Here is a 14,263-nt window from a genome sequence, read left to right as displayed (position 1 = left end):
CCATTTAATTGAGGAACCCATGTTTACTTTTTAATTGTGTGGATGCCTTTTTAACCGGCCGTTGTGTGTGTTCCAACCGCGCGTATAATTGGAATACACACATGGCTACATAATTTTTATCATGCCACACCACTATACAAACTTCCTCAATTAAATGCTTGTTTGTGTTCTTTTTGCTCCAAGCATACGATGTATTTGCTCCCTCCTTTACCTTTTTGTGCTACTTGCCCAATGATTCTTAATTATACTTTATTGATTATTTTTGAGGATGAGCCGTGAAGGCAAGGAGCCGGCAAAGGAGGAGGACACTGAGGATGAAGATGCCAAGAATGCATTGAACTTGGCAATTTTAGTACAACCCGAGCCCCAGCATCCGCCAACTGAAGGTGGAGTGTTTTAGAGCTTCAGCCCCCCCGGATCGTGTTCGTGCACGGAGGACCGTGCAATGCTTAAGTGTGGAGAGGATTCACCATTTTTCGGGTGTAAATTTCTTTTCCGAACACTTTGCACTTTCATTTTTTGTTTTCTTTTATTATGTTTCTTGTAGATACTTGGAGTATTTTTTATTGTTGCATTGCATTTTCTTCATATTTTATATCTATTGCATTTTGCATCTTTTCCATGGTATATATTTATAGATAGAAGTTGTGATTGGATATTGTGAATAGTATAGCACCTAGTTCAATTTTGGTCCTAATTGTTCATGTTAGTTTTTGGTTGTTGAAAATTAGGATTAGAGGCGCAAGCTTTTGCTCCAACCAATGTGAATTCACTCTTCCAAAAGCTTGAGCTAAAGTTTGAGGCAAGCTTTTGCTCAAGCTTTTTGTTCTCTCTTGCTCCTTGCCCTTTCTTCTTTCTTCAACCTTCTTCAAAGCTCTTTTCACCTATTATCAATCAACCAAACACATCAAAGCTATGCTCACAATCATGAGTTTGTTATTCTTTCATAATATATGACAATTATAGCACAAAATCTCATGAAATTGCATTAATTCTTCCATGGTTGATTGAATCAAGGGAAACATGAAATTCTACTCAATTGGCTTACTTATGGCTCAAGAAAGTGCATAAAATCAACTGAAAATAAAAGAAAAAGACTAGTGAAACTAGGCTAAGATGACTTGTCATCACAACACCAAACTTAAAGCTTGCTTGTCCCCAAGCAAGAAAGGAATTATTGAGAAGAAAGAATAAAATGGAAGAGGATGTTCATGCTAGCAGAGTATTATTGGTAGTTTATGGGGTTTTATGTGGATATGTAAACACTCACTTCTTATTGACTTCTAGGCCTAGAAAGTATCCTCCAAGCATCAAGTAACACACTGCTATGACTTCTCACTTATTATTTTGTCCTTGGCTATTATATTTTTTTTATAAGCTTTAGTTCAGTGTCATGTGTAACAAGCTCTTTTCTTTCTTTATGCTTGACACATTATTCACTATAGACACTTGGCTCACATTCCTATTTAGAACATTGATGCCCAGCACCTCTTTGGGTTACTAAATACCTTGTAACTAGGTTGCTCTTGATAGTGGACTTTCAGTTGATAATCCCGGGTTAGTTAACCCAAGTTACCAAGTGTTGATGTACTCCAAAGAACTTAATAATCCAAGCAGATCCTAGAACAAAAACACCACAGGCATATATTCTAAGGTTCAAGCTATTGGTGTCTAGCTTTATTTTCTTTCTTCTTTTGTCTTGCTGCCACCTTTGGCTTTTTCTTTTCTCTTTTTGTTCTTCTTTTTAACCAAGGACTTTTATTTGATTGAGATTTATAGACAGTGAGCTACTTTCTACTCAAAAGGAGACAGCCTAGTTCTCTTATTCACTAAAAGTGAGCTATCATACAATCATACATTCATACCACCACTCACTATTATTGTACTTCTATCTAACAGAGAACTATCTCACTTCACATTCAAACATTTCTTTTATTGAATTAAAGATGCAGGGGACAAAGCTTGCATTTAGTTAAGTGAAAGTAAACACACAAGCACACACGTAGACTAGCTTACTTATTGCAAAGAGTAATTCTACTTGTACTAGATGAATACTTTAGCAAGACATAAGTCAAGGCATTTCTCAACAGCAAGAGTTAAGTATAGATACAACCTATTGGTTTGCAGTTCCTTTGTCCTTCCTTCTGTTGTGCCCCTTTTGAGTTATAATGCATACTGTCCTCAATTGGTGGTTAATTCCCTACACAATTCTCAAAAGTTGCTTGCTTCTCAAGCCCTTAGGTGACTGATTAGTACATATGAATTGAGTGTGGCTTTTGGATTTAATTTGATGTGGGAACACCAAACTTAATTCCTTGCCACTTCCTCTGATGCAACAGGTTAACTATATGTAATATCTTATGTCCTTGCCAAAGGTTATGGAGTTAAAACTAAAAAGCAGTTAAATGGTTGACTAATCTGTTTGATTGCTTGGAGCTAGCATTATGCAGGAGGTGAGAGTATGCTTTTAAATGAGATTTTGGTGGAACACCAAACTTAGAATCCTTCATTCTCCCCTAAATTGTTTTGGTGTGCAACACCAAACTTAGCTCCTTGCAATACATACTTAATTATTCAACATTTTTATTGAAAAAGCTATGAAAAGAAAACTACCTCAGGTTGGGTTGCCTCCCAACAAGCGCTCTTTTAATATCACTAGCTTGACATCCTTCAATTCTTTTCAAGAAGGCTGTAGGCTTTGAACCTCTTTTTCCTTATCCCATTGTTCTCCCAAGTACAGCTTTGTTCTGTGACCATTTGCTGTGAATTGACTCTTTGTTGTTTCATCTAGCAATTCAATACTCCCATAAGGAAAAACCTTTGTCACCAAGTATGGACCAGTCCACTTAGACTTAAGTTTGCCAGGGAAGATCTTAAGCCTTGAGTTATACAGGAGCACTTGCTGTCCTGGCTTGAACTCCTTCTTTGTGATCTTCTTATCATGCCACCTCTTAGCTCTTTCCTTGTATATCTTAGCACTCTCATAGGCTTCTAACCTGAATTCATCCAACTCATTTAGTTGTAACAACCTTTTCTCTCCTGCAGCTTGGGAATCAAGGTTGAGGAGTTTAGTGGCCCAAAAAGCTCTGTGTTCCAGCTCTACAGGGAGGTGGCAAGATTTGCCATACAATAGCTGAAAGGGTGACTTGCCAATAGGAGTTTTGAAAGCTGTCCTATATGCCCATAATGCATCTTCTAGCTTCCTAGCCCAATCTTTTCTTGTGCTTCCCACTGTTTTCTCTAGGATCTTCTTTAATTCCCTATTTGCTAGTTCAGCCTGGCCATTAGTCTGGGGATGGTAAGGTGTGGCTACTTTATGGATTACTCCATATTTGTGGAGGAGTTTCTCCATCTGTTTGTTACAAAAGTGACCACCACCATCACTAACAAGACCCTTGGGCACTCCATATCTTGTGAAAATGTGCTTTTTAAGGAATTGGAGGACAATCTGTGCATCACAGGTAGTTGTGGCTATGGCTTCCACCCACTTTGAGACATATTCTATGCCACCAAGATATATCTAAAAGAGTAGGAAGGGGGAAAGGGTCCCATAAAATCAATGCCCCATAAGTCAAATAGTTCCACTTCCAGGATGAAATTTTGAGGCATCTCATTTCTTTTTGTCAATCCTCCAGTTCTTTGACATTCATTGCATTGGTGAACAAACTCTCTGGCATCCTTGAAGATAGTTGGCCAATAAAACCCACTCTGTAGTACCTTTGCAGCTGTTCTCTCTGGTCCAAAGTGTCCACCATATGCTGAGCCATGGCAATGCCATAGTATGTCCTTCATTTCACTTTCGGGGACACACCTCCTAATCATTCCATCAGAGCATCTCTTGAATAGAAAATGTTCATCCCACAAGAACTTCCTTGCTTCATTGAGTAATTTCTTCATTTGTTGCTTGGAAAATTCTTGAGGTATCTTCTTTCCTACCTTGTAGTTTGCTATGTCAGCAAACCAAGGTGTTTGTTGAACTTGGAAGAGGTGTTCGTCAGGGAAGTTCTTATTTACTTGCTGTGGTTTATCTTGCTTAGCTTCTTGTGGCACTCTTGATAGATGATCTGCTACTTGATTTTCACTTCCCATCCTATCCCTCACTTCAATATCAAATTCTTGTAGCAGCAACACCCACCTAATAAGCCTTGGCTTTGAATCCTGTTTAGACATTAAATACTTGAGAGCAGAATGGTCAGTGTATACTATAACTTTTGAACCGATCAAGTATTGTCTAAACTTATCAAATGCATATACAATTGCTAAAAGTTCTTTTTCAGTGGTGGTATAATTTTTCTGTGTCTCATTCAACACTTTGCTAGGATAATATATGACATGATGTAATTTGTCCTTCTTTTGCCCCAGTACAGCACCAATAGCAAGGTTGCTTACATCACACATAAGTTCAAAAGGTAAATTCCAATTAGGGGGTGTGATGATTGGTGCTGTAATGAGCTTTCTCTTGAGAGTTTCAAAGGCATGTTTACAGTTGTCATCAAAAATGAAAGGGATATCATTCATTAGTAAATTGCTCAATGGTTTTGCTATTTTTGAAAAGTCTTTGATGAACCTTCTGTAGAAGCCAGCATGCCCAAGAAAACTTCTTACTGCTTTCACATTAACAGGTATAGGGAGTTTTTCAATAACTTCTATTTTAGCTTTATCAACTTCTATACCTCTACATGACACTTTATGCCCAAGAACTATTCCTTCCGGAACCATGAAATGGCACTTTTCCCAATTCAACACCAAATTAGTTTCTTGGCATCTTTTCAAAACAAGAGTTAAGTTATGCAAGCAAGTGTTAAATAAATTGCCAAAAACAGAAAAATCATCCATGAAGAGTTCTAAGAATTTTTCCACCATATCAGAAAAGATGGAAAGCATACACCTTTGAAAAGTGGCTGGGGCGTTGCACAGCCCAAAGGGCATCCTTCTATAGGCAAAAACTCCAAATGGGCATGTGAAGGAGGTCTTCTCTTGATCCTTGGGGTCCACTACTATTTGATTGTAACCAGAATACCCATCCAGGAAGCAGTAATAAGCATGGCCTGCTAGTCTTTCCAACATTTGATTAATGAAGGGCAGAGGAAAATGATATTTTCTTGTTGCATCATTCAATCTCCTGTAGTCTATGCACATTCTCCACCCAGTCACTGTCCTAGTGGGGATCAACTCATTCTTCTCATTGGTGATGACTGTCATTCCTCCCTTTTTTGGCACAACTTGAACCGGACTCACCCAAGAGCTGTCTGAGATTGGGAAAATTATCCCAGCATTCCATAGCTTCATCACTTCTTTTTGAACCACCTCTTTCATGGTTGGGTTGAGTCTTCTTTGAGGTTGAACCACAGGTTTTGATTCTTCCTCCAATAAAATTTTATGCATACAAATAGCAGGGCTGATGCCTTTGATGTCCTCAATTGTCCACCCCAAGGCTGTTTTGTGAGCTTTTAATACTTCAATCAACCTTGCTTCCTCATCCATGTTCAAGGAGGAATTTATGATCACTGGTAATGCCTCTGCTTCCCCAAGAAAAACGTATTTGAGGTGAGGAGGGAGAGGTTTCAACTCCTGTTTTGGTTTATCCTCTTTCTTGTCTTCAATGAATATTTCTACCACTTCCTCTCCTTGTTCTTTCTGATGCTCCAAATAGTTGTCTTCAAACACTTCTTCTACCAGCCCTTCTATCATATCCACATTCATGTAGTTCTCTTGCTCTGAGGGGTGTTGCATTGATTTGAAGACATTGATTACCATTTGTTCATTATGCACCCTGAAGGTCATTTCTCCCTTCTTCACATCAATAGTAGTTCTTGCTATGGCTAGAAATGGTCTCCTCAAGATGATTGAGTTATTTCCTTCCCCTTCTGTGTCTAAGATTACGAAGTCTGCAGGGAAGATAAACTTTCCAACCTTCACTAGTAAATTCTCCACAATTCCATTGGGTGTCTTGATTGATCTATCGGCCATTACTAGTGACATCCTGGTAGGTTTGATTTCTTCTATGGCAAGCTTTCTCATCAATGATAGAGGCATCAAGTTGATGCTGGCACCTAGATCACATAAGGTGTTTTCCAATGTTATCTTGCCTATGGTGCATGAAACTACAAAACTCCGTGGGTCTTTGAGCTTTGGTGGGATACCCATCTGGATCACAGCGCTACATTCTTCAGTGAGCATGATAGTTTCCTTTTCTTGCCAACTTCTCTTCTTGTTGATTAGCTCCTTCATGAACTTGGCATATAGGGGCATTTGCTCCAGTGCCTCAGCTAAGGAAATATTTATCTCCAACTTCTTGAAAGTCTCAAGGAACTTATGAAAGTGTTGATCCTTAGCCTCCTTGTTAAATCTCTGGGGATACGGCAGTGGAGGTACAAAGTTCTTCTCTGCTTGCTGCTTTTGATTTTTGGTTGGCTCTTCAATTGCTTCATTCCCCTTTTTTGGAATTTTTGATTGTTCCTCCTTTTCTTGAGTTTGCTTGCTTGCCATTGCATCATCACCATTGGCTTCCTCTGCGTGTGTTGGCTTTTCCCCCTCTATTGGCCTTTTGCTGTTCTCCGTTTGCTTCCTTGTAGTGTCATTGTTGCTCATCAATGTTCTCCCACTTCTTAACTGTATTGCCTTGCATTCTTCCTTAGGATTTGGAATTGTGTCACTTGGCAGGGAACTTGATGGTCTCTCTGTTGCCAGGTGTTTAGAGAGCTGGCCAATTTGCCTCTCCATATTCTTTATGGAGGCTTCTTGATTTTTGGTTGTCATTTCTTGGTGTTTCCACATTTTGTCTATCAAGGTTTCCAGGTTAGTGATTCTCTGAGAGTCATGTGAAATTGGTTGGTTATGGGGTGTTGAGGGTTGGTGGTAAGTGTTTTGGTTTGTGGGTTGGTTATTGGATGGATAATGGTTAGAGTTGGGGTGGTTGTTTTGGGGTTTTCTGTAAGGGTTTTGGGTGGTTTGCTGCTGGTTGTTGTTTTGGTTGTTTCTTGAGGTGTTTTGATTTGAATTTCTTTGCCATGGTTGTTGGTTTTGGTTATGGTTATCTCCCCACCTCAAGTTTGGATGGTTCTTCCATGAAGGGTTGTAAGTATCACCATAGACTTCATTTGATCCAGAATTTTGGTTGTGCGTGTACTGGACTTGCTCCTGCTGTTGCTCCCCTTGAGTTTCTTCATTTGTTCCCCATGTGGTTGATGGTTGATTGGTGCTTACTGCTGCAACTTGGAGGCTATCAATCCTCTTGGCCATTTGCTCAAATTGTTGTTGAATCTGCTGCTGCATCAATTTGTTTTGAGCTAGGATTGAGTCCACTCCTTCCAACTCCATCACTCCCTTCCTCTGTGATGGTTGGCGTTGCCTTTGGTGAGCGAAGAAATACTGGTTGTTAGCTACCATATCAATGAGATTTTGAGCTTCTTCTGCAGTTTTCATGAGTTGCAAAGAGCCTCCAGCTGAATGATCCAAGACCTCTTGAGATTTCTGCAATCTATCCCACTCATTGAACATTCCAGGGGGACACTTCCTGATCAGAGCCTTGTACCTTTTCCATGCCTCATATAATGGTTCAACCTCCATTTGGGTGAATGTTTGTACTTCAGTCTTCAATCTGATAACCCTTTGAGGTGGATAAAATTTGGCAAGGAATTTGCTCACTAGATCATCCCAATTGTCAATGTTGTCTCTTGGAAAGGATTCCAACCATTGGGTGGCTTTGTCTCTGAGAGAAAAAAGAAATAGCAGTAGCTTATAGCTGTCAGGATGCACTCCATTGGTTTTAACAGTGTCACAAATCCTCAAGAAAGTGGACAAGTGTTGATTTGGATCTTCAAGTGGTCCTCCTCCATAAGAGCAATTGTTTTGAACCAATGTGATGAGTTGTGGCTTTAGTTCAAAGTTATTTGCATTAATATTTGGTGTATGAATGCTACTCCCATAATGTCTAGGATTTGAAAATGTGTAGGAAGCCAGAAACTCTTCTTTGTGGTGGATTGTTATTGTTATTAGCTGCTCCTCCTTGTGGATTAGTTGGAATTGTTGTATGTTCTTCCATATCTTGGAACTCTTCTTCTTCCGAATCCTCTTCTCCAACAATGTTTTTCCCTCTTTCGGCTCTTCTTAATCTCCTGAGGGTTCTTTCGTCTTGTTCACAAAAGGTTGGTATAGCTCTCCTTGTCCCTGACATGCAAACAAAACATAAAAGTCATACAAAACCAGAAGGATAGCAACACTTCAATCCATGATAAAATTGTAGTTAGCTCAAGCAAAAATTCAAACAGTTAGTGGGTTAGTCCAAAGTTAGAGAAACAGAAAATAAAAATGCTAGATCTAGATCTCCACTTCACTTAATCATTGTCAATCTATTTCAATCCCCGGCAACGGCGCCAAAAACTTGATGTGTGGAAAACGATCCAACACGAAACTAACCGGCAAGTGCACCGGGTCGCATCAAGTAATAAAACTCACGGGAGTGAGGTCGATCCCACAGGGATTGAAGGATTGAGCAATTTTAGTTTAGTGGATGACTTAGTCTAGCGAATCAAGAGTTGATTTGAGTAGTTTGTATTCGACAGAAGCTAAATTGTATGAAATTAAAAGGGAGAGGGACAATTGGCAAGAATTTAAAGTGCAGAGAAATTAAAGAGGCTGAATCTTAAATTGCAAGTAATATAAATTGCAGAAACTTAGATTGCAAGAAATGTAAATTGCAGAATCTTAAAGTGCAAGAAATGTAAATGGCTTGAATTGTAAAGGGAATTGGGAATTGGATTTGCAGAAATTAAACAAGGAAAAGTAAAATGCAATAAACAGAAAAGTAGAAGATGACTTGAATTGAACCGGATCTAAAACGGAAAAGAGAAAAAGCTTGGTGTAGCAATGAAATAAGGAAATTAAAATTTAAAACTGTAGATCTCAGGACTCAAGAGACTAGATAGCTGAGTCTAGATCTCACTGCCTTCCTAGATCTAGCAAGAACAATTGCAAAGGAAATAAAGAAATGTAAATTGCAGAAAGAGTAGAAGAAGAAGCAATTAACAGAAATTGGGATTCAATTATGCAGAAAATTTAACAAGATCTCAAGGTGAGATTGAAACAGAAGTTCTTCAATTCTTCATCCAAGATCCGAAGCAAGAAAAGTAAAGAGTGCTCAAGCAAGAACAAGGAAGAAGAGAGATCAATTCTCCTCCCAAATTCCCTTGAATTAAAACAACAATGCCAAGAAATGTAAAGGTGAGCTCTCTCCGTAAGTGTTTTTCCCAATGCTAAAGGAAAGCTCCCTGAAAACTTAAATCCTAAGCTATTTATACACTTTCTTCAAATGGCCTTCAAGCCTTGAATTGGGCCTTTGCTCTTGATGGAGTTGGGTTGACAAAAGCCTCTGTTGATTGCACTTGGAGTTGGAGAGAAACCCATTATGAACCGGGACATAAAGCACAAAAGCTTGAGTCAAAGTTTGAGGCAAACTTTTGCTCAAGCTTTTTATATCAGCCACCCCCTTTTGCTGATATCCACGTTTGAGCTAAAGTTTAAGGTCAAACTTTTAGCCAAACGTGGATCCCCTTGTGTGCATGTGTGGCGCCAACGTTTGCCAAAAAGCTTGAGGCAAACGTTGGCGCAAGCTTTTCTCCTCCAGGGTGTTGATGTGTGGCGCCAACGTTTGCCAAAAAGCTTGAGGCAAACGTTGGCGCAAGCTTTTCTCCTCCAGGGTGTTGGTGTGTGGCGCCAACGTTTGCCAAAAAGCTTGAGGCAAACGTTGGCGCAAGCTTTTGCTCCAACCAATGTGAATTCACTCTTCCAAAAGCTTGAGCTAAAGTTTGAGGCAAGCTTTTGCTCAAGCTTTTTGTTCTCTCTTGCTCCTTGCCCTTTCTTCTTTCTTCAACCTTCTTCAAAGCTCTTTTCACCTATCATCAATCAACCAAACACATCAAAGCTATGCTCACAATCATGAGTTTGTTATTCTTTCATAATATATGACAATTATAGCACAAAATCTCATGAAATTGCATTAATTCTTTCATGGTTGATTGAATCAAGGGAAACATGAAATTCTACTCAATTGGCTTACTTATGGCTCAAGAAAGTGCATAAAATCAACTGAAAACAAAAGAAAAAGACTAGTGAAACTAGGCTAAGATGACTTGTCATCGCTAACCAGTGTGTGGCTTTGTCTCTCAGTGAAAATGGGAATAACAAGAGCTTATAGATGTCAGGGTGGACTCTATTGGTTTTAATAGTGTCACAAATTCTTAAGAACATAGAGAGATGTTGGTTTGGGTCCTCAGCAGTACTTCCTCCATATTGACAATTATTTTAAACTAGAGTGATAAGTTGGGGTTTGAGTTCAAAATTATTGGCATGGACATTGGGAGTTAGGATGCTACTACCACAGTTTCTTGGGTTAGGGATAGTGTAGGAGGCTAAAACTCTTCTCTGAGGCTGGCCATTTTTGTTAGCCACATCCTCAGGTGGATTAGGGATGTTACCCTCTATTTTTTGATCTTCTTCCTCTGATTCTTCTTCTCCAATAACTCCCTTTTCTCTTGTTTCTCTTCTCAATCTCAAGAATATTCTCTCTGGTTCAGAATCAAAAGAGATGGAATCACCTCTTCTACCTCCTGGCATGCAACCAAAACAACACAAAACACAAATAGAGCACTCTGTTGCTTGAGTGCAGTTAAGATTAGTAGGAACAAAATCTCAAATAGTTAGTGTGCTTAACTAAAATAAAAGAAAAATGCTTAATCTAGATTATTACCTTACTTAATCATTATCAATCTAAATCAATCCCCGGCAACAGCGCCAAAAACTTGATGGCGTGAAAATGGATTTCACACAAACTAACCGGCAAGTATACCGGGTTGCATCAAGTAGTAAACTCACAAGAGTGAGGTCGATCCCACGAGGATTGATTGGATCAAGCAACTTTAGTATGGTGATGAATTTAGTTAAGCGAATATTGATGCATTAAGTGGAATTGATTTAACAGAAAGTAAATTACAAGGAATTTAAAGTGCTGAAAGTAAATTGACAGAAAAGTAAATGGTAGAAAGTTACAGTGACTGAAACTTAAAGTGCAAGAAATTAGAAGAGCTGAAACTTAAATTGCAAGAAAGGTAAATGTTGAATTCTAAAGTGAAAAGGATTTAAATTGCAGAATCTAAATTGCCAGGGAACATCAAATTGCATGAATAATAAAAGGATTTGGGTGTGGGAATTAGAACAAAACAAGAAAATGTAAAGTGCAGAGAGATCTAAATGAAGAAATTCAGAGAAAGTGATTCATTAAGGGTTGAAGGTATTGTAATCCTACCTGAATCAAATTGGTCTCAATTCCTTTCTCAATAATTTGGTAGATCTATGGTAGATTGAAATTAATTGGATCCCAATTCCTTGGCAATCCATTCTCTCAAATCACAATCAATCTTGCCAATTCCTTGATCTAATTGTCATGAGAAGAGGTTAAGTGCAAATCTCTCATCCATGAGCCACACTAACTCTCAAGATCTCAATTCCTCCCGAATGGTGTTGATCAAGAGAGTAGTGAAGGATAGAGCTCCATTACTAATGCAAGTGATTCCTCTTCCGAGGCTCACACAAGCATTCAATGGAATTTAACCCCCTTTCAGAGTGAAAAATTCTAAATCAAAACAGAAGATATCCAATAGCTACTAAATTGAATTGAGAAGAAAAAAAATTTCATTGATTCATTGGAAGTACAATAGAGCTCCTCCCCATAATGAATTTGGGGTTTAGTTCATCATAGCTCAAGTAAAACCCAAAACAGAAAAGAAAATTTTGCAGCAGATGAAAACAGAAAAGCAAAACAAGCTCAGATCTAACTTCTAAAGAAGAGCAAAAGAAAAGGGCAGAAAGGTCTGATAAACCACTATTTTATGATTTATATTGTGTTTAATTGTGCGGTTTTATCATGATCCTTACCCACTTATTCATTAAATTAGCATGCATTTAGATTTCCTTCCTGAATTTATTACATGTTTGAAAACTGCTTCCTAGAGACTTTAATTATTTATTTTTAATTCTCCTTTATTCCATTCGATGCCGTGATCTGTGTGTTGAGTGTTTCAGACTTTACAAGGCATAAATGAGTTGGAGATTGGAAAGGAAGCTAGCAAATATGGAAGGAACACAAGAATTTGAGGAGATAACCAGCGAGAAGTGACGCGGTCGCATGGCTTACGTGACCGCGCGAAGGAGAGCAAATCGCAGTGACGCGGCCGCTGGCTCACGCGGCCGCGCGGATTGAAAAAGCTCAGGCGACGCGGTAGCGTGGACGACGCGAACGCGTGGCAAGGAAAAAAACGCGAATGACGCGTTCGCATGGATGACGCGATCGCGTGACATGTGCGATCTGCATAATCTGCAGAATTCGTTGGGGGCGATTTTGGACCCTATTTCGACCCAGTTCTCGGCCCGGAACAACAGATAGAGTCAGAGAATATGCAGAAAGAAAAACACATTCATTCAGAGACAGTTTTAGATCTAGTTTTACTCTCTTAGGTTTTTCTCTCTAGGTTCTAGAATTTTAATTTTTAATTGGTCTTAGCATTGGAACATTGAGAAGGGTTATTTCCTCATCAAGACTACGTCATTCTAGTTCGTTTTCTCAACTTGGTTTTATTCTTCCATGTTCTCTGCTTTGTTCAATTTTGTCATTCAGATACTTTTATGATTATTTAGTGCAAGGATTATTTCTTTTTAATTCAATTTCAATTCCAATAATCATGTCTTCTTTTAATTCCCTTTCATGTGCTATGGATTCTTTATTTACAATGCGTGAGTAGTTTCCTTACTTGATGGGGAGTTGATTAAAAGGAACTCTTGATTTGGAAGGATTGAAGAAAAATTTGTAATTGGGTTAAATGTTGGATTGCTATCCTGTCACCAACGCCAATCCCTTTGAACTAAGTGGGTTGCAACTTGTGAACAGATCTGGCATTCCAGCTTGTTTGACTTTCCCTTACTTAGTAAAGGATGACCAAACAGAACAACCATTAATTATAAATTAATCACAATCACTCCATCAATAGTAGAAATTCCAACCAATCAACTCCCAGTCAAGGCTTTTATTCATATTAATTAAATTTCCTCAATTTAAATTCCAATTTATCCAACTCAACTTCTTCGAACATCTGATTAATAAGATAGCACACTTTTCTGCAACTCGTTGGGAGACGACCTGGGCCTTAAAACTCCCAGTAATTTTTAATTCAAACTCTCTGTGACATACTTCTAAATTGATAGGCAGATTTTCGGTGAGTTAAGAACTATACTTGCAACGTAACCATTTTAATAATTTTTAATTCACCAGCTTCTGCGTCTCATCAATTTTTGGTGCCGTTGCTGGAGAGTTGCAATAGAGTGCTAATTTTATTAATTAGAATTTATTTATTTGCATTTTATTTTATTTTGCTACTATGAGCTGCATGTTTCTTCCGTCAAATGACGCGTTCACTTCCTGATCCGCGCTTGCTAATATTCGATCCTGAAATTGAAATGACAATTTCACGAATAAGGCGAGAACAGCGTCGGTTAGCCCGCTCTGAGGGCGGATCTGAAAGTGAATCTGAGGAAGAAACCAGCCCCCGTTCTACTGATTCGGTTGTTTTACGTGCAGAAAACATGGCAGCTAGGAGAGTTACCATCCAGGAGGAAGGAGCCCCTGATTTTACAATGCAACCGTTTCAAGCACATCATCCGGCGGTAGCTACAGATTTTGAAATAAAGCCCGCACTGCTAAATTTGATGCCCAAGTTTCATGGCCTACCTGCTCAAGAGCCTATCAAGCACTTGAGAGATTTCCAGGCAGCCTGTTCTACTGTCAGACGTGATGGCACTGATGAAACTTCAATTCTGCTGAAAGCTTTTCCGTTTTCTCTTGAGGGAAAAGTAAGAGAGTGGTACTACACTCAACCTCTAGCAAATGTATCCAACTGGGATACACTCAGAAAGGAGTTTCTGGAGAAATTCTTTCCATCTGAAGTTACTACTAAGCTAAGAAAGGATATCTCCACAATTGTTCAGGATGACAATGAGACTCTCTTTGAATACTGGGAGCGCTTCAATAATCTTCTGGAAGCATGTCCCCACCACATGATTGACAAGATCGTGCTACTCAGCTATATTACACAGGGTATGAGGCCCTAAGATAAGACCATACTGGAAAGTGCCAGCAATGGGTCTATGAAGAAGTACAAGACCACTGATGAATGCCCGCAGCTCCAACAAGAAGACAACATGGTGGCATCCACTC

General features: G+C 39.0%; 1 non-coding gene across 1 annotated transcript; it reads right to left on the bottom strand.

The window, feature by feature from the left end:
- Positions 1-14,001: 14,001 nt before the first annotated feature.
- Positions 14,002-14,109, bottom strand: LOC112746187 (small nucleolar RNA R71). Its single transcript, XR_003174082.1, has one exon. It is a non-coding gene; the product is annotated as a small nucleolar RNA R71 (small nucleolar RNA).
- Between the last annotated feature and the right edge of the window lie 154 nt (positions 14,110-14,263).

This window comes from Arachis hypogaea, chromosome 14 (assembly GCF_003086295.3).
Source record: "Arachis hypogaea cultivar Tifrunner chromosome 14, arahy.Tifrunner.gnm2.J5K5, whole genome shotgun sequence".
Lineage (NCBI taxonomy): Eukaryota > Viridiplantae > Streptophyta > Magnoliopsida > Fabales > Fabaceae > Arachis > Arachis hypogaea.
This window is presented reverse-complemented; position numbering and strand designations above follow the sequence as displayed.